Source organism: Cynocephalus volans, chromosome 5 (assembly GCF_027409185.1).
Source record: "Cynocephalus volans isolate mCynVol1 chromosome 5, mCynVol1.pri, whole genome shotgun sequence".
In the NCBI taxonomy this organism is placed as follows: Eukaryota; Metazoa; Chordata; class Mammalia; order Dermoptera; family Cynocephalidae; genus Cynocephalus; species Cynocephalus volans.
In genome coordinates, this window is record NC_084464.1 from 26507109 (window position 1) to 26531166 (window position 24058).

At 45.8% G+C, this 24058-nt stretch overlaps 1 protein-coding gene across 1 annotated transcript in view; it reads right to left on the reverse strand.

The window, feature by feature from the left end:
• GFOD1 (Gfo/Idh/MocA-like oxidoreductase domain containing 1) overlaps nt 1-24058 on the reverse strand; it is a 103671-nt gene that overhangs the window by 7884 nt on the left and 71729 nt on the right. The window lies entirely within an intron of this gene.

Here is a 24058-nt window from a genome sequence, read left to right on the forward strand (position 1 = left end):
CTCCCAGGATTGTGTTTTGAGTGTTATCTTACTGGTTTATTTTGCATTTTGGATTAGGGCTGGCAGTGGTCACAGATGTGATTGTTTAATGTTTTTCTCTTCCCATAAAGAGCAGATATTTCTTACATCGAGGGGTGGGCAGTGCCTGGTTCCTCCCCCACCCCCATCTGCCTCAGGGTGGGGTTTGCTGCTTTTGGCCAGTGGAGCTTAGGCCAAAAAGAATTAGTCTCATGTGATGACTGTAATGGTGTATAAATTACAGGGAGACAAAATGCCTCTCAGAGCCCCTTAGGAGACTAAGTGGTTCTGGGTCTAGAGAAAACAAAGGATCAAAGGAAAGGAGAGTGACAAGGAATGAGAAAGGGATTTATTTCATAGGAGCCAAGAGTGTCAGGGAAGAAGAAAAACAACTCAGCTGGACCTGGAGAAACAGCCAACTCGAACTCAAAAAAAAAGAAAGAAAGAAAGAAAAAGATTATACAGAGTCGTTAGCAAGCCACATAAAGAGGATGCTAGGTGAAGACTTGGGCAGCTCCTGAGTCAGGAGTGTTCCTGCCTGGGGCAGGCCTCTGTGGTCCAGCCCAGCCACAGACAAGAGAGAGACCCCAAGCAAAGTGGGTGATGAGATACACACCACCATCCCACTTGTCCTATGGGCACTCAATGGACAAAACCCACAAATTCTTGCAACAAGCTGATCTAAGATGGGGTTCTGTGGAAGTCCTGCCAGGGGGGACACCTGGCCACAGCCGTAGCCCACTATGTCACTCTCATTTTCCCATTGAAAGAGCTAGGCAAACAACGAAGTGGTCAGTGCAGACTGTAGGAAAGAAATACAGATGATGGCTGTCAATTTCCACGTGCACATTTAGTTCTGGCCCTGAGTGAAAGGCCCAGAGCCTACAGAATAACTGTATCTCCCAGCCTTTTCCAAATGGGCAGAGCTGGGCTGGCCCTCCTGATGACTGTGAATGCACAGTAAATAGCTCTTGTAACTCTTAGCAAACAGGTGAGGACTGAGGCTCTAGCAGAGGGATGAGGCAGCCTTCATTTGTATCACCAAAAGTGCCATGCACCTGCATGACATAATGTTCTGACAATATGATCTTGTAGGTATTAGGCTCATATAACACTGGCTCATACTGACAGGAACAGATTTATATGTAAATGGATTGGTAGGTCACTGCAGGGATGGGTGACAGATGGCCAAAACCTGCCTCACACCTGTTGGGTATAAGTCCTAGCCTTTCCTACACCCTACCTCAAAGTCCCCAAATCAGGACCCCTGATTGCCATCTTCTTAGTGTATACCACTGGTCATATTAATGGCACTTAAATATTTTATTTTTTTGTATTATAAAAACTATAAAATAAATAATAAAAGGAGAAAAGAATAAGTAGAGAAAGATAATTCACCTCCCATGTACAAACATCCCAAACAATCATTGAATGGCTAATTCTTTGCAGCTCTGTTGATGAAAAGATTTTGATGAAAGCTCCAGAAAAAATGCAATATGAACATACACATAAAACCCTACTCCATCTTGAAACTCATGCATGGATTCTCCAGGGCTCTGAGGTACAGATATCTCTTTCTTTAGGCTATTTAGGTATGTTGTGGTTCCACCTTGTACAGTAAGTTCCTCAAGGAACTTCCAATTTCTTAAGTCTCCCCATGTCCACAGCACCTAGCAAACACTGTCACCTGGCCCCGCCTCTCTGCCTTCAGCCTTTCACAACATCCATGTTTTACAGACGGGTCTCTGCAACATCTTAACACACAACATCTCTAAAAGTCAAGAGACTTCTAGGAATCTATCATAAAGAAATAATCTAAAATGCAGGCACAGCCTCTTGCCCAAAGATGCTTCTCACTGCATTATTTATTAAAGTGAAAATCTGGGAACAACACAAATGCCCAACAATGGAAGAACGGGCAAATAAACTATAGTCCATCCATACAATAGAATATTGTACAGCCATAGAAAATGATACTCATAAAGACTTTTCAAGGGCAAGCACGATCATTGTGATGTAATGTTAGATGAAAAGGGCTCTATTCATAGGCGTTCTATGATCTCAACTCTCTCTCTAAGAAGACAAAAGAAAAAGAAAACACCTAGAAGGAAATACTTCAAAATGCTTATAGTGGCAAACCCGGATTAATAAGATAATGACTGATTTTTATTTTCTTCGCTAAATTTTTTCATGTTTTCTAAGTTTCTAATTTTATGATCAGAAAAAAAAGTAGTTTTTAGAAAAACCCAAATGAGACAGGAAGATCTTTGAAGAACAGCTCTCACAATGATGGTAAAGGGTCCTCCAAAGTCTAGGGTGGGGTGGCAGGTCCCCACGTTCATGGTCCTGTCCCAGTTCCTGTGTCCCACAGAGCTGGTAGAAACTCCACTGACCCTGAACTTTGTAAGCTTCCAAAGCTCCAGGGACATTGCCACATCTTCTCACTCCAATTGCTCAGGACCTCTTTATGATTCCTGGTGAAAGGTGTGAACTCTTACACACAAAACTCTGCCCACATCCTGAAGCCCATGCACAGATCTCCTCGGGTTCTGAGGTACTGGCATCTCCATCATAGTCAGATAAATTTCTGAAGCCCCTGCGACACATTGTTAAAAGTAAGATAACACTTCCAGTAAGGAATCCAAAAAGGCAGAGCCAACAGACCCTTCACAAATTGGTAAAGTGAAGTTTGTTTTCTCTCTACTCTGGACAGTCTTCCCTTGACTCTGCCTCTCTCTTGGTGGGACTTTTGCAAAGCCCACTCTGGGATCTCCGAGATCCTCAGATTCATTTTCCCAGCTTTCTCCCACCAAAATACACCCTATCAAAATGCCAAGAACCTGAAATGCCAAGGTTCTCAGCACTGCAAAAAGAATCAAGGGTTTAGGCTAAAGGGATACAACTCTAAGTGTAGACTTCTGGTCATCAGACTCTGTGTATGTGTGTGTGTGGGTGCATTAGTGTGGCACACAGCATTCCAATCACCCTTAAAACCACATGCAATGTAAAGGGAACTTGCACTGTCTGAACATACAGTTGGCACACCCCACAATCATGGGCATGTCAGATGGCACTGAATATGTGCTGGGTTTCTCCTGAAGAAAGCAGATGGACATCTGCCCTCCAAATTGCCTCTGTCTGTTAGCCTGGGCTTTCAGCCTGGCTCTCCAGCAAATACCACAGGTCTTTGGTGTCTTCATGATGTTCATCAGTCTTAGCACAATGCCTTTGTGGTCACCCCCAGAGAAGGCACGGAAATGGGCTGTTTAGAGAAAAGCCCTCTCTCTCCATTGAGTACGGGAAATAATAAGCAGGGACAGTCTTGCATCTCTCCCTAAGCATGTGGCTATGACATTTCTTTGACCTGAAGATAAGAAGGTTCTACCAGGGAAACAGAAAACAAAGGTTCAGGGAGAGGCAGAGAGCCCCTTTCTGAGCCCTTAACCAGCCACAGCTGATTCCTAAGGGGAACCCTACAAAGGCCATGAGAGGAAAAACACTGCCCCAGTCACACTCCACACAGCACAGGGAGACGGTTTGTGCTTTCCCCCCGGAGGGACAACTTTACTGAAAGGACAGGAGAGCCATCTCTACCACCCTGCATCCACACGCCTCTCAGAGCTCCACACCAAACACACATGCTTTAGGTTTCAGGTTTATGTCCTCATGGCAAAATGTGTGGTGCCCTCCTTCTAAGGCAAAACATTAAAAACTCTAAGACTTCAATCTCAGAGAAAATCACGCTGCAGAGAGTTAAGCAAAGGAACTTGAAACATATGGACTCCATTTCACTCCAAATAAGCAGGCAGTGCAGAATGCAAGGCAGCAAAAAGAAGTGCCTGAGAACAAGCGTCTCATGTTTTGCCAAGCCCCACACATTTCCCAACTGGGGGCAGAGTTTCAGCAAAGCCCTCTGGTGCTCATGATGGTGGAAGAGGGACAGAGATGCTTTCTGAGCACTCTGGAGCTGTGGCAAATTGTGCTCTCCCTACTGCCTCCTCCAGGGACCATGAGCCAACCTACCACGACTCCAGGCTCAGCTCACTCCACCAAGGGGTATGTCTTGAACCCAGGAATAGATTTCTTGAAATGCTGCCACATTGTCAATGTGGTGCAGTGAGACCAGGGGTGGGTCGCAGAGAACACATTGGGACTGGCCTGGGTCTCCTGGAGGGGTTTTCATCACCCACCTCCACATAGACCCTTTATCCCTTTGCTTGAGGACAAAGAGCTTAAGCTGGGTCTTTTGGGGGCCTTTGAGCTTAAATCAACTTAATTTTTCAAGACAAGAAACCCTCATCACCAAAGAAAGCCAAGCTACCTGTCTGTAAAATGGCAGGACTGATGCCTTCCTGCCTGGGCCATGGACCTGAAGTTGAGGGGCACAACTAGATCGTTGGGAAACTTCGGCAGGGTGAAAGTGCTATACGCAAGACAGTGTCTCTGCTCTTTGTTGGAAGCTTTTAAGTTCAATAATTTCAGAAGGAGTTTCACTAACCTCCTGAGATCCCTCATGGGAAAATGGAAAATTGGCTTCCTCCAAAGCCTGCTGAGTGTGTTCCCTGTAACTGAGCCAAAACATCCATGGCTCTTATCAGGAGTTAGTGCTACAGCTACCAGCAAGGAGTTTCCAACCAAGACACCCTAAGGCCACCCTCAGGCAGCTGCTCCCCTCACTTCCTCCAGGCTCAGGGTCTCCAACCTATGGCCAAATCCACCTCTCATCTCTCTTTAACACCAGGAGAGACCAGGGCTTTTGCGGGGGCTGATACTCCATCCAAATGGTGCCCCTGGGAGCCTGGGCAAAGGGGTCCCCATTGACACCTCTAGGGAAAAACAAGCTCCCTGCTGTCCCACAGAGCAGGTGCCCTTCACTGCCCTTGATCAGGTAGGTCATCCCTGGGTACTGGAGGGTGGCTGCCCCCTGACTACCCAGAGACCAGAGCCATCCCCTAACATAATCAGCCTGGAACTTCAAAACATCCCTCCCTGCCAGATCATTTCCAATTACACACTTCTTATCTAATCAGGGTGGAAATCTTTGAGGCTAGTGCTACTTTCCCACTGGTTCCTCCCAATCATTCTACTTGTGTTGACAGCCCCTAATCTTTTGGAAGCCAAAAACGGATGCTGTTCCTACATGCTGGCTTGCAGCTTTACCACCGGATTGGCACAGCCCCTGAAAGAAGTCCCTTCAGATACAGCTTCCTGTTTTCTCCTTTTGTCACAGAAGGTAGAGAGGGCTTTCTGTGCAATTCCAGTATCCCTCACTGTTTTCATTTATACTCTGTTCCTTCAACCTTTCTGTGCCTGGCACTGGACCAAAAATCAGGTAAGAAAGTTGAATAGGAGTTCTCAGTCTAGTGGAGGGGACCAACCAGGAAATGAGTGATTACAGAGATGCAGATGTAGAGAGGGGCAAACAATGAGAGCAGGAAGGAGGGGATGCCCAACTGATTTGGGCAAGGGGGAAAGCTCGGCTGGAGAGGGGACATTTGAGCAGGATTCTGAAGCATGAGTAGGAGTTTGCCTATTCATCATTCAGAAGTCTGGGTCCTGTTTAGAAAATGGTCTAAAACAAATATGTTTAATCTGGAATCTGAGAAACTGCTAAAACTGTACTGATTACAAAAATTGTGTATGTATATCCTGATGTGCAAATTTCTGAGGGAGAGGTTAGAGTGAAGGGGGAAAAAAAGGCAGGTCAAAGATAAATTTCTGGTCTTAACAGAACTCAATAAGAGCATATGAACAGACAGAGCTACTTACAAGCACTCCCCCTCTGCACCCTGAGACACAGGACATTTATTTGGTCAGTTTCATCCTCTTACGGCAACACTCCGTTGACTCTAGCTCTGACTCTTTCTTCCTTTATTTTTCCTTCTCCTAATCTCCCCCTCTCTTCCCCCAACACAAACACACACTTTTTTTTTCAGTTGAGAACATGCAAGAGAAGTGTCAGGATCAGCAGGGATGACTTGTATAAAACCCACTCTGCCCTCTGACCCTTTCTCCATATACATGGAGAGACAGCCCCTCTGGAAAGATTAAATCCCTGATCTTCAATCCCCTGTAGAGGATTCTTAAAGCAAATGTACTTCACAGGGCCTGGTTTTCCAAAGCCCTGCAGTTTCAAATATTGACCTTGCAAAGGACAGGAAATTTTCCTCAGGCTATAAAGTCTGTGGTGTAAGATAAAGAATTCTAACACAACAAGGTTGCTGGCTCAAGGACAGACTAGTTACTGATTGATATGTAAAGACACTGGAAAATTGCCTTAAGAAGGAAAGTTTGCTAAGATCAAGCTTTTGTTAGTGGATCACTTAATTGTCTAATGGAATGTCATCTGACTTGCTTCACTGAAAGTTACCAGCCTATATTGTTAAACTATAACCCCACCTATGTTCTCTTCCTGTAACTTCCTGGTCTGGAAAATAAATGCAGGAAGAGAACCCCAATTTGGGGTTAATTTCCCAAGGAAGGGATGCCTCTCGCTTGAGGGTTCTGGGGAAGTTAACCACTTCGAGGCTTCTTACTGCTCAGAAGAGAAGGGCTTTGAGTAATCCTTTGTGGCTCTGTCACCCAGGGAAAGTGGGGTGACAAAGCTGTGGGAGGCAAAGCAACAATCTCCATGAGAGTTCCTGACATAAATACAACTTCCCAGCTCAAAGGACTAGTCTGATCTCTACCTGATGATAATGACACAATTTAAAATAGCAACTACCACCATTTATTGAGCACTTACTTTGTGCTAGAGGAGGCTGAGTGTTTTACACACATTTCAACTTTTTAGTTTACACAGCCCCATGAGACAGGTACTGATACTGTCCCCACCTTACAGATGTGGAAACTGAGCCTCTCAGAGAGTAAGCAACTTGCCCCTAGTTCCACAACTCAATCAGCAGTAGAGTTGGGATTTGAACCCAGTTGTCTGGCTTCAGCACCAGCTTGGTCTTAACTTCAGGACTCTCACTGCCTTCTGACTACCCTTGTCCTAAGGTAGGCTGGGTTCTTCTTTGTACCTATGTCACCCAGAGGTGCCTGCTCCCATTCTCATTGACTACACATGTGCAATGTCTATAGTGCACAGCACCAAAGGAGAGCTGGGAGAGACTCAAAAACTGTAGTGAGCATGAGAAACCAGGCTGGTAGGGAGTGGGGGTTCAGCTGGGTGACATGCAAAGTCCCAGAGCAACTTGATTAAGTTCCCATCCTAATTTCAAACGTGAGATGAAAATGGGTCGGGGTGACCCATATTCAACTCCTTTGTCAAGGCCCTCAATGCCATCAGTGGGCTCTGAATGAGGGTCACAACCAAAGAAAGGAAGTCAGTGTGGCTGGTGATGACAGAACTTGATATTGAACTGAATTAGATGTTCAAGTGCTTTTCCGCATCCAATGCACACTTAAGGCCAGCCCCCATCCCACCAACCTCTTTATGGACCTCTCCCATGACTTGAGCCTATGGTCTGAGCCCTCCTTTTGCACAGGAACCTCTATCCGTGCTTGAATGTTCTGAGATTGCTTCATGTGTGTTAGCAGCATCTAATGATGGAGTCTGTCACATCCCTAATGGAGAGCTCTCTTGAAACACTTTCCAATTCCGATTTCTTTATTGGTAAATCCCATACATCTCCATCACTGTAGCTTATATGTGAGGTTAGAGTTGAGAATGAAGGTAGGAAATTGGGAAGTCACTAGGCAGCTCCTTCCAGCCTGGGCATTCCCCAGAAGAGGAAAGAAAAGCTTTCTTCTTCCAGCCCACGGGAGACTTAGTAGAGGTTTAGAAACAGTAGGTAGGTGTGCAGGAGCCAGAGACCTCCCACGTTAGTGGCCAATCCCAGATGGGTAGGCCTGGGACAGCCCTTCCTGCATGTAGGTGGCACATATAGCCCAAGTGTGAGGGGACAGGGAGGTGGTTAGGGGGCCCATGAGAGAACAGAGGCCTGGGGGTGGATGGTGACAGGGGCAATAGTGGTCAGGGACTTGGGGACAGAGAAAAATGGCCAGGGCTGTGAACTCCAGCTGTTGAGTCTTGCTATGTTGGTGCCAAATAACCAAATGACAACCAGTATACCTCAGGGGTCACTATTCTGGGAGCAGCCTGGAACAGCCACTTGAGCATGTACCACCATCCCACACCTGGACAAGCCAGGATCCAGAGGGCACCACCTGGATCCAAGGGCCATAGCCAGAGTCACATAAGCCACACTTTGCCCATAGAAATAGCCCCCTTCAAGAGTGGAGGGGGACAAATGTCAGAAGGCTGAAGCACCTCACTGCAGAGTCATGTGAAAGAGACTGAGTTACTTAAGGGGAAAATGATTGGGTTGGGTGGGATTACTGGACTGGACCACAACTCCATTCCCTGCCCACTCACCAAGCCTAGGGTGGTGGTCAGCTTGGCTGCTGAGAAGTGAAGAAACTGACACTTCCTCTCCCTTAGTGTGAATTCCCATCACATACCCAAAAGAGGGGGAGCCTCGTATTATCTCCCAAAGTCCCCACATAGTCCCCAACAAAACCTCAGTACCTAATTGTTGATCGCAAGTCAATGTTTTCAAGAGAAACACTATCTTCAGTATGTGTATAGTATGAAAGACAACAGACTTTAGGCAACATCTAAAAAATGAAATGTAGGAGACTCTCTATTCAAGGGGGGTTATGCTTTAGTGAAGGGATTTCAAGTCTATTTACCCAATAAATGTGTTTTTTAAAAACCAGGATATTTCACACAGTCTAAGATTTTGGCATCTCTTTAAAAATGGAAAGATCCAGAAACACTAGGTTTGTTCCACAAAGCCTCCTGCATGACAACGATCAGCTGGCACGTGCATCTCCAGTGCACCACAGTCTCCACCAGTCCCTATTCTATCACTGTATTAGTTTTCTATTGTCACCAGGACAACCTGCCACACACTTAGCAGATTAAAAACAACACCCATTTAATATCTTTCAGTTCTCTAGATAAGTCCAGGTGGGCTCCTCTGGGTCCCTGATTAGGGCTTCACAAAGCCACTCTGGGGAAGAATCCGCTTGCAAGCTCATTCAGGTTGTTGGCTGAATTCAGTTCCCTGTGGCTGTAGGACTGTGGTCCCTATTTCCTTGCAGGCTGTCCAGCTTTTACGGGCACCCACATTGCTCACCATGTGCCCCTCTATCTTCCAGCCAGCAGCAGCATGTGGAAGTCAAATCCTTCTCACACTTGGGATCTCTCTGACTTCTTCTTTTGCTATCAGCTAGAGAGAACTTTCTGCCTTTAAAGAGCTCCTATGATTAGATTAAGGCTCACCCAGATGATCTCCTTTTCACCATAGAATTAATCTCAAGAGTCACACCAGGGGGCAAAGGTCATCTCAGAATTCTGCCCACAGCAATTACTCCAGTGCAGTCCACTCATTTGCCTTACTTGTCTGTGAGCCCTGGAAACCCCCACAAAGAGGAAGAGTCTCATGCACTCTCCCAACAGAAAGTGCCTCAGACATGTCCACACTCATTTCAAACCTCCCTTTGTGTCTATGTTCTTTTAGCAGTTTTTATTCCATTAAAAAGAAAGACTCAGTGAGGTACTCTAGGGTTTTTCAAACCTATTATTAGTGTCCTTGTTACCAAGGAGATGGTGTCCCCAGCTCCAGGCTCTCTGTAGGCAGTAGGACCAGGAACAGGTGCAGGGCAGGGCAGAAGCCCCAGTCTCTGGGGGCAGGAAGGAAGAGGAGCTACAGTTGTTACGTGTCCAGTAGGTCTCAGGGGTCCACCATTACCCCATTTGTACAGAATGGGGAACTGAGGTTTAGGGGTTATGATTGCCCAAGATCGGAGATTCATGCAGGTCCAGGCTGCACATTCAGTCCCGTGATCCTAAAGTCCTTCATCTCCACTCCGAGACCTAGTGGATCTAGAGAATTGCTACAAGTGGAAGGTGGGTGCAGGATGAAGTGACTGAGCCTCAGAGCTACCAGGTGGGTTAGCAAAGGCAGCCCCAACCCCGCAGGGGGCCCCCAGGAGCCCAGCATTGTGTTGAGAAGTGATTTGGGACAGCAATGGAGGGAGGGCAGAGGCTAGAGCTTGCAGAGGAAGAGCTGGAAAGCAGGATGGTTGTTTTCTTTGAAGGCAGACGTCTAGTTGGTACATGTTTGTGGCAGTGAATGGGCCAGAGCAATGGAAAGATTATTATCAGGAAGGAGAGAGGCTGGAAAAACCAGCCATTGTGGTGATGGGGTTCCCACAGCAGAACAAAGGAAGGCCTGCAAGGGCTCCAGCCTTCCTCAAGCGGGCACCGTCATCTCGGCCGAAACTGAGCAGCAGTGCGTTTGCCACACCCTTCCCTTCTCTGAAAGCAGGGAGCCCTCGCAGGCCACAGGGCCACACTGCCACCTCAGGGTGGCCCAAACCTGTCCAAGAAAGGACAACAGCCTAATGCTCCATGCTTCCTCACCAAGAAACAAACAGTGGATCCTCACACCCCAGCCAGAAGAGGGGGAAACAACAACCAGCCGTGAGAACCTGTTTGCTTTCCAATCTTCAATCCAAACAAGCAGTGTGACCAAACCACAGTGATAACCCCTCCCACAGCCAGGAGGCAAACTGGGGCCAGGGCTCTCCCTGCAGCAGGTGGTGCTAATTACTAACATCCCACTGCTCAGAGCACTTTCACCTACGCATCCCTCTGCTGCAAACCAAGTCTGTGACCAGGCTGGGGAGAGTCAGGGAGGTGCTGATGGCTAGAAGCTACAGTAAAATCACTGGGTGTAATGGAGATTTGTAATTTGGGGAGGCTGCCCAGCTCCTGAATATTCTTGCTGAGCTTGGGAAAGTCCCCACTGAGAGTCTTGGTAGAAGCCCAGCCAGTGGCTTGCTTTCCCAGCAGTCTTTGCAGCAGAGGCAAGGGCCTCACCTGGGCCTGGCACACGAGGATGGGGACAGGTGGAGATCCATGCTGGCAGTGTGGGTGGCAACATCTAGCTCCTAGGGCTGTGGTGGCCATGCTGCAATGATGGCTTCTATCACCCAGTGCCAGCACTTTTGCAAGTAACCAAGTCCGTTCACGCCAGGTGGGTTCCCTGGTATGATTTGGACTGTGGTTCCAGCTGCCAAGCCTTTCTCTGTCCCTCTTGTTTTCCGAGCCTACTCACTCAGCCTCCTGTATATTTCTGTGAGAAACTAATGTCCTTCCAAAAAGTTCCATTCTGCTAAAATCAGCCAGGTAGTTTCTATCATTAGCAATTAAAATGCTTCTCGAGTATAGAGGTTTCCAAGCTTTCTAGACCCCTTTCTGAAAAGATCGATTTGGGCACGGAGGAACCTCAGAGTGCCTAATAATAAAGCAGCCCAAGATCCAGCATGATTTATTGGAAAGGGAAATGGAATAAAGTCAAGGGACATAGATTGAAATTCTGACTCTGGCATTTGCAAACTGTGTGACCTGAGCCAATCCACATGGAGGAAGCTCAGTTCTCTTGTTTAAAATTGGAAATTGGGATTTGTAACAATACATATGCTAGTAATATTGATTTGATTTGATCAACATATCTCAATGTTGAACCCCAAAAATATGTATAATCAATTTTGATTCAATAAAAATTAAAAAATATATAAATAATAAATGAATAAATTGGAAATTGGAATAATAATACCTGCTTCAAAAGGCTGCTTTCAGGATGAAATGATGTATAGCATGAAAAGTATTCAGAAGTGCCTGCTGAAGTCAATAACAGAGCCAAATAAAAACCGCACAGGTCAGCTCTTAGAGGTACAAGAATTCAAAGCAAGTCAGTAAGTACATGGCAGCACAGGGGGTGGAGAAGGTGCAGACTCAAAATAAGGAGGTCTGGCTTGGCCACTGATTCCACGTGCAAACCGGGGCTGATATCTGGCCCTGCCAGCTTTGTAAGACTGCTGAGAGTCTAGAACTAGTAGTATACAAGAAAGCATGCTGGAAGAAATACGCCTATTATAAGAACCAAGTGATTGCTGAGATGCAGTAGCAAATAAAACCAAAAAACAAACCTACTGCAGCGCTCCTGGCCAGGGATCCTTGGGCTGAATACTAGATGTTCTCATTAATGAGAACAGAATGCAGACCTGTAGCCACTGGCTCTGCCCAGATGAGTACCTCAACGTGGTGCTGGTGGGAGCATCTAGTGGATGTCAAGTTTACTCCATGCCACGTGTGCCCTGGCAGAGACTTGTTGGTACTGCACTGTTTGGGGTGGCCACAGGGAGGCAAGTCTGGGCAAATGTTGAGTTAATGCTGCCTGAACATTTAGCTGAGCACCTTATTAGCTGCTCTCAGTAAATGATTAAAGCTCAGCTAGCCATGGGAGGCTGCAGATTAAGACCCCTCTTTCCAAATCACAAAACCTCACCCTTGGCTTACAGCTGATATTTTAATAGGACTGAGCTACTGTCCTCACTGGGCTGAGAATCACTGGGAAACTACATCCTGCAAGCAGAGCTCAGAACCTAAGAAACAGGCAAGACTTGGGAGTGGGGTGAGAGGGGATGTTTACCAAATACTTGGCGTAAGAGGTGCAGGATTCCCTCCTGCAGAAACCATATTTCTTCCTTTCTAAGTCCTCTCCTCTTAAAGGGACAGTGATTAATTTTTCCCTGCAGGACCAGATGACAACAACCTGTACCCAGTGAGATGAAAGTTTCAGCAAGCCCAGCCATCCAAGGCTGAAAGGCTGAAAAAACTGCTCACTGGGGCAGAGACCAGTCATAATGCCCCCAGTGGTGGCAAGGGTGCACCCAGGTGCTTTGTTTTCTTTTGCAACAATTTGCAAACAATGCAGACTGTTTTTAAAGGAAGAAACCTAGTTGGCAGGGAATTAAAGAACACTGGGTACAACTGGGTCTGTGTTAGCCCAAGCAACCCTCATTCAAAATCTGAAAAGCTGAAAGCCCACAGCCTGCTCGGTAATGTCAGGTAGCAGCAGCTCCATTTTACAGATGAGAAAACGGGCTAAGAACGAGTTAAGTTTTTATACTTTCTCTTCCTCATCATACCATCAGGCTCTAGAAGAGGTTGGGATACAGGCAATAGAGGCGCTAGCCCCTGGGAAGAGAGTCCCAACAGGGCTGTAATGGTTCCCTTCACATCCTGAGGATGCTTGCGTATGGAAGGGACTCTCACTGACTCCTAGGAAAGGGCTCTGCATAGGCCCCACGCTGGGTTAGGTTTGGCCTCAGGCTGCTGGACAGTCACTCATCAGACTTGCATAGTACTGTGTTGATTGTGTGGGGAGATGTCCAGATGTCTTAGGCACAGCAGATGCCCCAAAGGTGTGCCGGATATAGAGAGCAAGGGTAGAGGCCCAGGCCTGAAGTGCTTTGTTCTCCACTGGGGAGCGGGTGTCGACAGGTGGCTTATCCCCTTCCCTTCTCCACCTCAGCCCTCACCCTATTCTCACTAACACCTTCTCCTGAGAAAGGCTTGTCATGCCCAATCACACTAAAGTCTAAATGCCCACCCCAGAGTAAAAACAATATAAACAACTCACACTTACTGATGCACTTACTACCACCAAGCACCAGGCAAAGTGCTTGGCATGAATCATCTCACCAAATCCACCCAATACCTGAACAGATGATTCACATTCCCATTCGTACACCAAGAAGCCTCAAGAGTCAATGCCCAAACTCACACCGCAGGAAGTGGTCAAACCAGGATTCAAACCCACATAATCTGGCTGCACTTATCAGCACTCCTCTTGACTACAATAGACTGCAATATTAATGCAATTTGGCAGGCGGTAAAATATGACTGTAAAGGAGTCAAGTTGTAATTATGGATTTTCATGTAACCGTTCAACCCCACAAACATTTATTAAAAAACCACTGGGGAAGAAATGGGTGGGGTTCCCAGGTCTCCTCTGGGTCTTGTATTTTCCACTTCTAATTTCTGTACTTTTGAACCATGGTTTCTAACCCAAATGCTTCAGCACCCAAGGTGTCCAGGGGTCCCATGGCAAACTCACAGGGGCACTGCAGTGTCTTTTACATTTTGGGGGGGAACACTGTGATCCTGGACATCTGTTGATACTGCAGAAACTACTAACTCAAGGAAATTCATGGTTCCAATACTGGGTTACACCACATCCCTTTCAGTGATAGCTTGTGTCTGTGAAGCTGGGTTTTTGGTAATTGCTGTCATTAGAACAAACACACACACACCAGGCAAAAATCAGGTGGGACAGAAATGAGGATGGAGGTATTCTGATTCCAAGTCTGAGCAGTTGCACAGTGCCCAACAGGCACATACATCCCATTGTTAAAATAATGCATTGAGAAGCCATTTGGCTGAGATGGCTCCAGCACTTTGGGGTCTCCTGTAAGCAAACCAAACCCCAACTCAATGTAAACAGTAAAACAAAACTTAAGCTTAACCAATCAGAGACCACCAATAAACCTCTAACTAGAGACTTTCCACTTTAACCAATCAAATATTTTCTTTGACTCGCTTCCGTGAACACCTTATAAAAGTTTTGCTCTCACACCCCGTGGGTCTGAGCCACTTGCAGTCTGGTGAGGCTGATCCATGGATTGCTGAATGCTCAAATAAACTCTTTAAAATGTTCATGTGCCTGAGTGTATCTTTTAACACCGTTATAAGTAATTGTGATTATTTAAGAAGGAAACACAAATATTACTACTCTTTCAATTTATGTGGGGTTTTTTTGTTTGCTTGTTTTGGGGTTTTTTTTTTTAAAGATGACGGGTAAGAGGATCCTAACCCTTGACTTGGTGTTGTCAGCACCACGCTCTCCCAAGTGAGCCACGGGCCAGCCCTCTGTTTTTTTTCAAGCACCTGCTAAGTTGTTGGGACACAAATACTTATCGTTATTTAAACCTAATTACTTACTAGATGGAATTGCTAGGTCTTTCTTTTGGCCTAGGAGCACACTTAAAAAAATTTACTGAGACACGAACTAAGGGCACTGTGAATGAAAAATGTTTGGGAACCTCTGTTCTAGAATGTTCTGTGGCCCACCCCCTTTTCCAACCAAAATTGAAAGGTCTTTAAAGGCAGGAGGCATTTAGTACTGTCAATATTTTGGTTTTCCCTCAGCATAATTCTTGGCCTGCTGTAGAGACGTTTTAGTACTTATTGACAGTTTCCAATAAAAGTCTAAACCTGGCCATGAGAAGGCCTTAAAGATTCACAGAGGCCCTGTGAGGTGCATGATTATGGAAGGCCACTGACACTACATCCCACAGATGGGGAGTCAGAGATGTGTACAGTAGCTGTTTGACCTTGAGAATAAATACAATTTTCTGAGCTCTCTGTTGCAAAGTAAAATAATCAAATGCCTCTTAAATGGTTTTTGAATACAAATGAAGATAAAGAATTTAGGTATCAATCAGTTTAAACTCCTCGGGAATTAGGAGACTTCTTTGCCCATGAGGTTGAGGTTCCTGTTTTATCTAAGGTTGAATCTACTATCATTTCATTGATCTAGACTGTTCTTTCCAGTCTCAAAAGGCAGGCCCACACCTCCAGGAAGAAAGGGCCCTCAGGACACAAGGGAGTTTCAGAGCTCATTGGTGGCAGCAGAGTTCAAGTTCCAGCCCCTGGAGTATCTCACATCTGGGCCCCTCCAACAGGAGTTATAGGGCTGTCTTCTGCACCTGCTGACTGAACAGGAGAGTGCTGATAACCTGGTTGCTCAGCAACCACTGCAGCCTGATGCCAGGGCAGAGCAGAGGAGGTGTGTGTCAGGTGTGAGGTTGAGGGTGCCAGTTTTCTGTGTGGGGACCTCAAGCTAGGACAGGCGGAAGAGACTCTACATAGGCACCTGCTCCCATGGGGCTTTAGTAAATTGTAGACGATATCAGAAGTGCCATTGGAAACCATGTGAAACAGTTCGTGGAACTGTTGTCCAAAATCGGCAAGTGGTGCTAGTGGGAACTTCCCTTAAAGGACCAACCAATCTGCAGTGAGAAATGGTTGCTGTAAGATAGAAATTTCGGGTCTAAAGAGAACTCATCCTGCATTTCTGCTCGGAGAGGGAAGGAAATCATGCGAAGTATTTTTCTGCTTTCTCAGTACAAGATGAGCCAGTCATCAAGTGTTTTATAAGTAGAACTGGCCGAATTGTTCTACTGGCCCATCGAACAACCGAGTGCCTTTTGTATGCAGGTTAATTTCTGTTTGGGAGATAAAAAGAAATGTAAATATGAAATATGCTAGTGTAGGTGAGGTATCGGTAAAGCACAGAACCTAAAACAAAGGCGCCCACCCTCTTCAAGAGCTTAAATCCTAAAGAAAGTACTCTGTGAAAGTTAAAGCACTTATAGAGCAGAATAACAATAACAATTTATAAGAATAAAGCCACTAACTATCCCCCCATCCTCTCTTTGCTCCACAGAAAAAGTACTCAGGTCTATGCAGGTCATTGCTCCTTTAGATTTCTTTTCACACTCTCTTTCCCTCAACACCAGCTTCTAATATTCCGTACTCTTATCCCATCAGTTGCCTTAGGCCAGTGAGTTTGGACCATTACTCTAATTTTTTCAAACAACAGCTTCAGCAGTGTTCATGGTCCACTGTTTTCCTTTTATTCCCACACCCTAAATAAAGGATCATGACGTTGAATGTGCCAGAGAGCCTTCTGTCTGTCAGGCCCAAATCCTCCTTCTCATACATAGGCAAGCAAACCTGCAGCACGTTTGCACTGGACACAGGCCTGTGAATCAGCAGTTCTAAAGCTACTTCCTGGAAAGCTGACACTAGGTAACACCTGGCCTGACTGCAGAGCAATCTTGCCCACCTTGAGGGACATGCGCTGTCCCCCACCAGCCAGAGTCAGCAGAAGCGTCATTCACCTGGGCAGGTGAGCAGGCTGGGGCTGGGGCCAGACTGGCTCTTATCAGCCATCATCTGCTCCCCCACCAGTGAGCACCAGCTCCCCACAGAGTGAATCTCCCAAACACACCTTGTTCTGCTGCTCTTCCTGGTGGGTTCCAACAGGCAATGTTCACCTCTGCACACACCTGACTACTGTTCAGTAATCAGTACATGTGGGCATCAGGCAGATGACAGGTCAAGACTTCATGTGGACCCCTGTTCCCATGTCCCAGTTCCAACTCTGCCACTATCTGTGTGCCTTGAGCTCCATTTTCTCATCTGCAAAGTGAGGGGATGGGGCTACAGCAGCTGTCCCAAAGTGCTCCTGAGGAACACTGGTCTTACAAGGTGTTCATTGCTGTGCCATCCATAGAAAACAGATTCTAGGGTCAGGAAGTTTGGAAAGTGCGTGCTAAAAATGTTAAAAAGTTTCAATTCTGTGTTCCATCCCCATTAGCGGCCTTGATCTCATTTCTCACAGTCCCAGGACAGAAGATTAGACCTTCCAATAACCATATTAGACCTGCCAATAACCATCCTCGCCTCCTGTGCTGGGTGTTCCTGTTTTGAAGTTTTCAAAGCAGTTTTAAACACCCAGTTACATAGATGCACACACAAGAAATTGAAGTTGCAAGCACCCTCTCCATAATGAAAAGTTTTCTCTAATCTAGTACTTCTCTGAGCCATTAATCTTTACATGAATCTCCCCGGAGTCAACAACACCAAGCAATGACCAAATTATCTGACCACTCCCTCTTACAGTAAAGAGAATGTTGGTGAGAACTTTGGAGAAAAGAAGGGCATAGAGTGTTTGGCCTAGATGTTCTATAGGGTTCCTCCAAGTGTAACATTCCGTGATTCGTATACTCCAAACAATGTCTTGCTAACTAAATGGCCAATTTGCATTTATTTGGGGGTCATGGAAGCAGAGAAGAGACAGAAGGCCTGAGGGGCTCTGCTGCTAGTCACAGCTGTCTATGGTACCACCAGCTGGCCCTCCACGCAGCCTCAAGAGAGGAGAGCATGTGAGCAGTTCTAGAAGCTACAGTTCAGGGAAGGCGGGGGATGTGAAATCACTTAAAAACAAGTTGGGGAGCACGTGTTACCCACCCCCACCACAAACACATCTTAAAGTTGAATGAGTTGAAGTGAAGGCGTGGTAAGCCACTCAGAAAAAATCTCAGCACCTGGACATGCAAACAGCTCATTCCAAATTCAGATGAAGGTCCTTTGCCAGCTGCTGATATGCAATTAATTTTCTATAGGTTCCTACTGTGTCAATACTATATCTTTAAAAGATATCTAACACCCCTTTCCAATCTATCTGACTATTAATCTTTTTCAAACACACACACATCCCTCCTGTTTAGAAACTTATTCTGTGCCATTGCCCAGCACATGGCATTTGGGACTTTCCCAGGTTGACCATGATTTACTCTCCAAAAGGACCTCTCTGCTCAGTCCTCAAGTTCAAACAGGTTCAGCCTTCCCGTGTACATTGCCACCTTCATACCTTCACTCCCTGCCTCTCCAGCCCCCACTGTGTCACCCCTCTCCAAGGTTCAACATAAGTCCCACCTCCCCTGGGACAGCCTCCCTGAAGACTCCAGACCTGCGTTCTCTCTCCTTCTCTATCACTGGCTGCCTGAGCCAGTTAGGCCTTTCTGAGCCTTTATCATATAACATCTGGAATTCTTAGTCATATTTTCCTGTGTAACATTGAAGCCCACAGCCACTTGTGAAGTCTGTGACAGCAAGCAATTTCTCTCAAATCTTCTGGGCTTCCATTTACTTTTGGTTTATATAAAATAGAGAGAATCATAGTATCTAACACAAAAGGTTGTGACAAGGATTACACAAGGCAATGCACATAAGCTACTTAGCAAGGTGCCTGACACAGGAAGTGCTGAACGAATGCTAGCTGTTTCAACCAGATGGTGAAACCCTTTAGAACAATCAGGAACCAAGTCTATTTCTTGATGTCCTCCAACAGCCTAGCACAAGACCATCCTCAATAATGTTTGTTGCTTGAAGTTAACCCAATAAGGGAAGGAAGAAAGAAACCCAAGGAGAAAAAGTTCAAAAAAGACTTAGTTATGGTTTTCAATGATATAAGAGATTATTTCAGAAAGAATGGTAAACGTTAGGTTTTAGGTTTTTTGAAGGCAGAAGGTGGCAAATGGATTTCAATTTCAGAAATCTTGGATGGAACTTCCTGATGGTGCCAAAAAAAGCTGCAGGAGTGAATACTGCCGGGATGCATGTAAGGGAGTCAGACCAAGGGCTGAGTCTGACCTCACAGCTCTACCGCTTATTTGGACAAGTAACTTAACTTCACTAAGCCTCAGTTTTCTCATCTGTAAAATGGGGATAATAAGAGTATCAGCTTCATTGCAGTGTGGTAAGAACCATCTTGAGAATTGTACGAATTCTAATGGGGGTGTTGTTACCAATGGATGTTGTGAAGTTTGTTTCTTTAGAATGGTTACTAAACAGTGACTTTTAGTAGATAGTTGGTGAACTGGCCTGCCCATGATGTAGGGGGGAACTACTTAAGGTACTGAAATTTGTTAGCCCAGGGACCACAGCAGTGGGCACACATCGCTGCTGACCATGTATGTAGCCCACTCCCCTGGCTTTGCTAGAATGGCTTCTTCTGGTTGGGGTGTTATCCCCTGGGTCCTATGTCATAACTCAGTCTTGTCATGGGGGAGAGGAGGTGAGCAAATGTCAGGTGAGTGGATGGGAGCCAAGAAGTCAGGGAGATTTCCAGGGAAGAAAAGAAACAAAAATTCATGACAGGCTTTCTGTATCGTGCCCCTGGCTCGCCATCCTTGTAGAAAGACACCCACGGGCCAGTCCAGAGGGAACTTGCTGCACCACATCAGGGCAGCTGCAGCGGGGCTCTCCCTCTGCGTGGAGCAACAGGGTCCCTCAAAAACATACGCTCTTTTCTCTCTCCTTTCTCGAGTCTGGTGACACCAAAACTTACTGAAGTATTTCTTTTTAATAATTCCAACCAGTGCTTGAGTTTTCAAAAAAAAAAATTGATTCAAACCAACTTTGTTTTGCTTTTTGGTAAGGGAGTTATTATTCATTCAGTTGATTTGGACTCTATAAAACAGTACATTATTTTCCTTGGCCAATTTCTTAAAGAAATAATTTATAGGTGTTTTGCTAGCTAGCTAACTGATATAGAGATAGAGAGGAAGAGAGAGACTGTTTTTTAAAAACTTACCTGTTTTACCTTGTCATTGGTCATACATTATCTTTTTCATGATTTTATATAAATTTTGTATTTCCCATGAGAAAATGAGAATGCTCTTCATGCACGATATGGAAAGTTAGACAAAAAGGGCAAGATGCAGAACAGCGTGAATGGTATACTATCATTGCATAGAAAGAAGAGAATAAGTACATATTTGCTTGTATTTCCTTATGTAAAATATCTCTGGAAGGGACACTGATAACTGGTAACACTGGTTGTCTCTGGCAGAAGAACGGGTGGCTCAGGGAGAAGGATGGGAGAGGGCTTTTCAGAGTATCTGCTTCTGTGGTCTTCCAATTTTGAACCAGGTGACTATATTACCAATTCAAAAATAAATAGACGAAATTAAAATTTGTACTCAAAAAGGAAAAAAATCCTTACAATATTCTTTTGATAGGAAGGGGCCTAAGATTCAGGAGGGAGGGTCAGAAGAGATTAAATGGCCTTCTCCCAAGAGGCCCTGGATCCGCCATAAAGAGCCTATAAATCACCCGATAAAACTCTTCCACCCTTGCCTTGCCTCTGATAGATGAATCTTGTTTTTCCTTTCTTGTAATACAAAAGAGATTCATGAACTAGCCAGAAACTCAGATACTGCAGTGCATGGGCTGCTTGACTTAGAAGTTGCTCAGATGCCAGACCTGCCCCTTCTTAGCCATGTGAACTCAGATAAGGGAGTGAACCTCTCAGGGCTCAGGCTTCCTCATCAGTAAAATGTGAACAGTGATATTCTAATGATCAATTAAAGATAACTTATGTAAAGTGGCCGGCTGCCAGTGCTCACTCATAAATGTTGGCCCCTTCTGCTGGAGATGAGGAGCCACAGGGCGGAGGCTCCAGGAGCTCCCTGGTCTTTGTTCCCACTAAGGAAAACTTCCTTGGCATAAACGCCACAGCCACCTCCACCCCCACCAGAGGTAGTTCCTTGCCATGACCGAGGAAAGTGGAAGATTTTCCCCTGGGAGGTCCCACACGGGCAATCCCAGGTCCAGCTGGAGTTTGTTCACTCAGGAGGATCTGAGCCTGGGATGAGTGGGGGACAGGCAGAAGGAGATGCAGGAATGTTTCCTAGTATGTCACTATCACCTGCCCTTTCCAAACTTGCAGCAGTGGGTTTCAGAATTTAGGAGCCTAAGGAAGAGCATGTATATGTTTACTTTGTTAGTTTTTAATAACCGTATCAGTACCCACGTAACCACCACGCAACATGCAAACTCAGCTGAGAAGCACTATCAGTTCTGCTTCTGTGTAGCTCACTAGAAATCCTCCAAATAATTATAGCCATCATTTATGGAGCACCTACTGTTAGCCAGCCACAGTGCTAGATGCTTTATCTTTGATTTTCCCTACAAAGTTAAATTACTGCCACCTCTCAAGGTAATCGCCACACTGACTGACAGTGAGCTGCACCTGCAGCACCATCACCTACAGGGCAGGCAGTCTCTTCCTAGGAGTTGGTGCCAGAGATCCTGAGTCTCCTGGAATGGTAGGCTGAATGTCAACCTCCTAACCCCCAGAAACTGTGAGTGTTCCCTTAGGTGATGGCAAAAGAGATTTTGTACATGTGATCAAGTTAAGGCTCATGAGATGGGGGAGTCCTGGATTATCCAGGTAGGCCCAATGTAATCACAATGCTCCTTATAAAATGGAGGCAGGAGGTCAGAATGGGTTATAGGAACTGTGTCATGGACGCAAGAGGCTGGAATGATCCAAGAAAGGGGTAACAAGCCAAGATTTATGGGCAGTTTCTAGAAGATGGAAAAGGTAATAAGGGTATGGGTTCTCCCTTGAAGCTTCTAGAAGGAATTCAGCCCTGCTAGCATGTTGAGTTTAGACTTCTCATCTCCTGAACTGTTAAGGGCCTAAATCTTAACTGTTTTAAGCCACTAAATCTGTGACAATTTGTTACAGCAGCAAGAAGAAACCCATACACCTGGAGATGTTTCATGTCAGACAGGAGGACATTTACCCTCCAGGAGGACAGTAGGGACTCCTGAGAGGTGACGATCACCGGTGTTCAGTGATCACTCAAAGACCCACACCTGCAGAGCCACAGAGAGGCCAGGTGCTGGAGAGAGTGCTCAGGGAAAAGACAAGAGCACCCAGGACTGTCACTTAGGGAGCAGGAGCAGACTCCCTGTGGGGCTCCCCAGAAGCCAGCCCTTGAAAGGAAAAGGGACACCAGGCTTCAGCCCTCTTCCCCTCTCCATCTGAGGACAGTGGCCTGCAATGAGAACTTGACCTGCACTGTCACTGCATGGCCTTTCCCTTCCTCTTTTACTTCCAGGCCGTGTATCACCTCTGGGGCAGCTTCTGCCATTCCCTGAAAGGGTGGGAGCCCTGCCTTGTATTATAAAACCCAGAGGCTGGACTGCAGGGGAGATCTGAGGGTCCTACTACTACCTGGCAGCTCAAATATTTGCCTCCATCTGCTTCCACATTAGAAGCCAATGCAAAGCAGGAGAGCAGGGTGGAGAATGGGGAATACATTTGGCCAAATACCGATTCAGTCTTGGGATAGGAGAAGATAGTGGTGTCCTGCAGTGAGTGTGTCAGGAATGACAAACGGCCCACATGGCATCTCCCTGGAACATCCTTTTACTTGGTGATTTGGAGGGGTGGAGGCAAACATCTTTACATTAAACATATTTTATATGAAAATAAACACAAGCACATTTGGAACCAAAGTTTGCATTAATTTTTAAAAGAGGAAATTTCTGATGACAGGCCATGTCCCTAGATACTCCCTCTGTCTCCCAAAGGATGCATTCCCTTTTCTCTGTCCTTAACAAGTATTTCAGAACAAAGTCTGAGAAGCTGGGTTTATGGAGAGTATAAATGGAGGCCTCTGCAGCTGATTTTGACTCCAGGATCTGCCAGCGGCCAGCTGTATCAGGTTGGCTAGTGTATTATGCTATATTTTATGTTATGCACTGTCAGTTACTGCTCTGGGCCTCAGTTTCCTCATCTGCAAAATGGAAATGAGAAATCCGCCCTCATAGGGCTGCTCTGAGAATTAAATGAGATCAAGTACGTACATGCCTTGCACATATTATTCAGTTATTACCATGTTAACAGCATTAACAGACACTTGATTTGGAGCTGTTACAGGCTCACATCCTTACCAAAGCCTGGGCTGGGCTGGGTGGGGATCAGGGAAATGCTTGGACTTATACAAGTCCAGGTGGGACCTCCTTTTCTAGTCTATTCCTTTGAATGTTCCAAATCTTGACTGGGGTGGTTATTTGGGTATATACATTTCTCAGAATTCATCAGATTGTATTCTTACTATCTGCACATTTCACTGTATGTAAATTTACCTCAACAAAAAAATTGTTTCTCAAAAAACTACCCCTCTATAGGCAAAAGCCCATTTTACGTATTTAACCCAGCATGTCCATATCCGTGCACAAATGCAGGGTCAAAGGAGCTCACACTGGGTGTCTAGTTTTGATTAATGAGCTTCTCTGGACTCAGAAAGGAAGTAATTTGGGATCCTGGTGGCTTGGAGGCAGCATGCAGCTCTGTTGACCCATCAGCACCTCACAGCAGCCAGCTCCGCCTACTGGGCTTGCTTCTCAAAGAATGGCAGAAGAGTGACTTCTCTTTCCTGTTAGTCAAGGCTCAGGCTACCAAGAGCAGCACCCCAGAACAGGAGCCAGGGAGGGACTTTGGGGGCCTTGAGGATGTTTCTGAAAGCTCTCTATCAACAAAGATGCCACGAACGCCAGTTGATTCTACTCATTCATTCTGTATCCCTTTTAGCACAAACCATGAGCTAGTTGCAGTAACCCTGGGCATTTAAAAGAGAGGAGCTGGACAACCACTTTGGAAGACAGGCAGATTTTTAATAAAGTAAAACATTATCTACCCGAAAGCCCAGAAATTCCACTCCTAGAAATTTACCAAAGAGAAATGAAAAC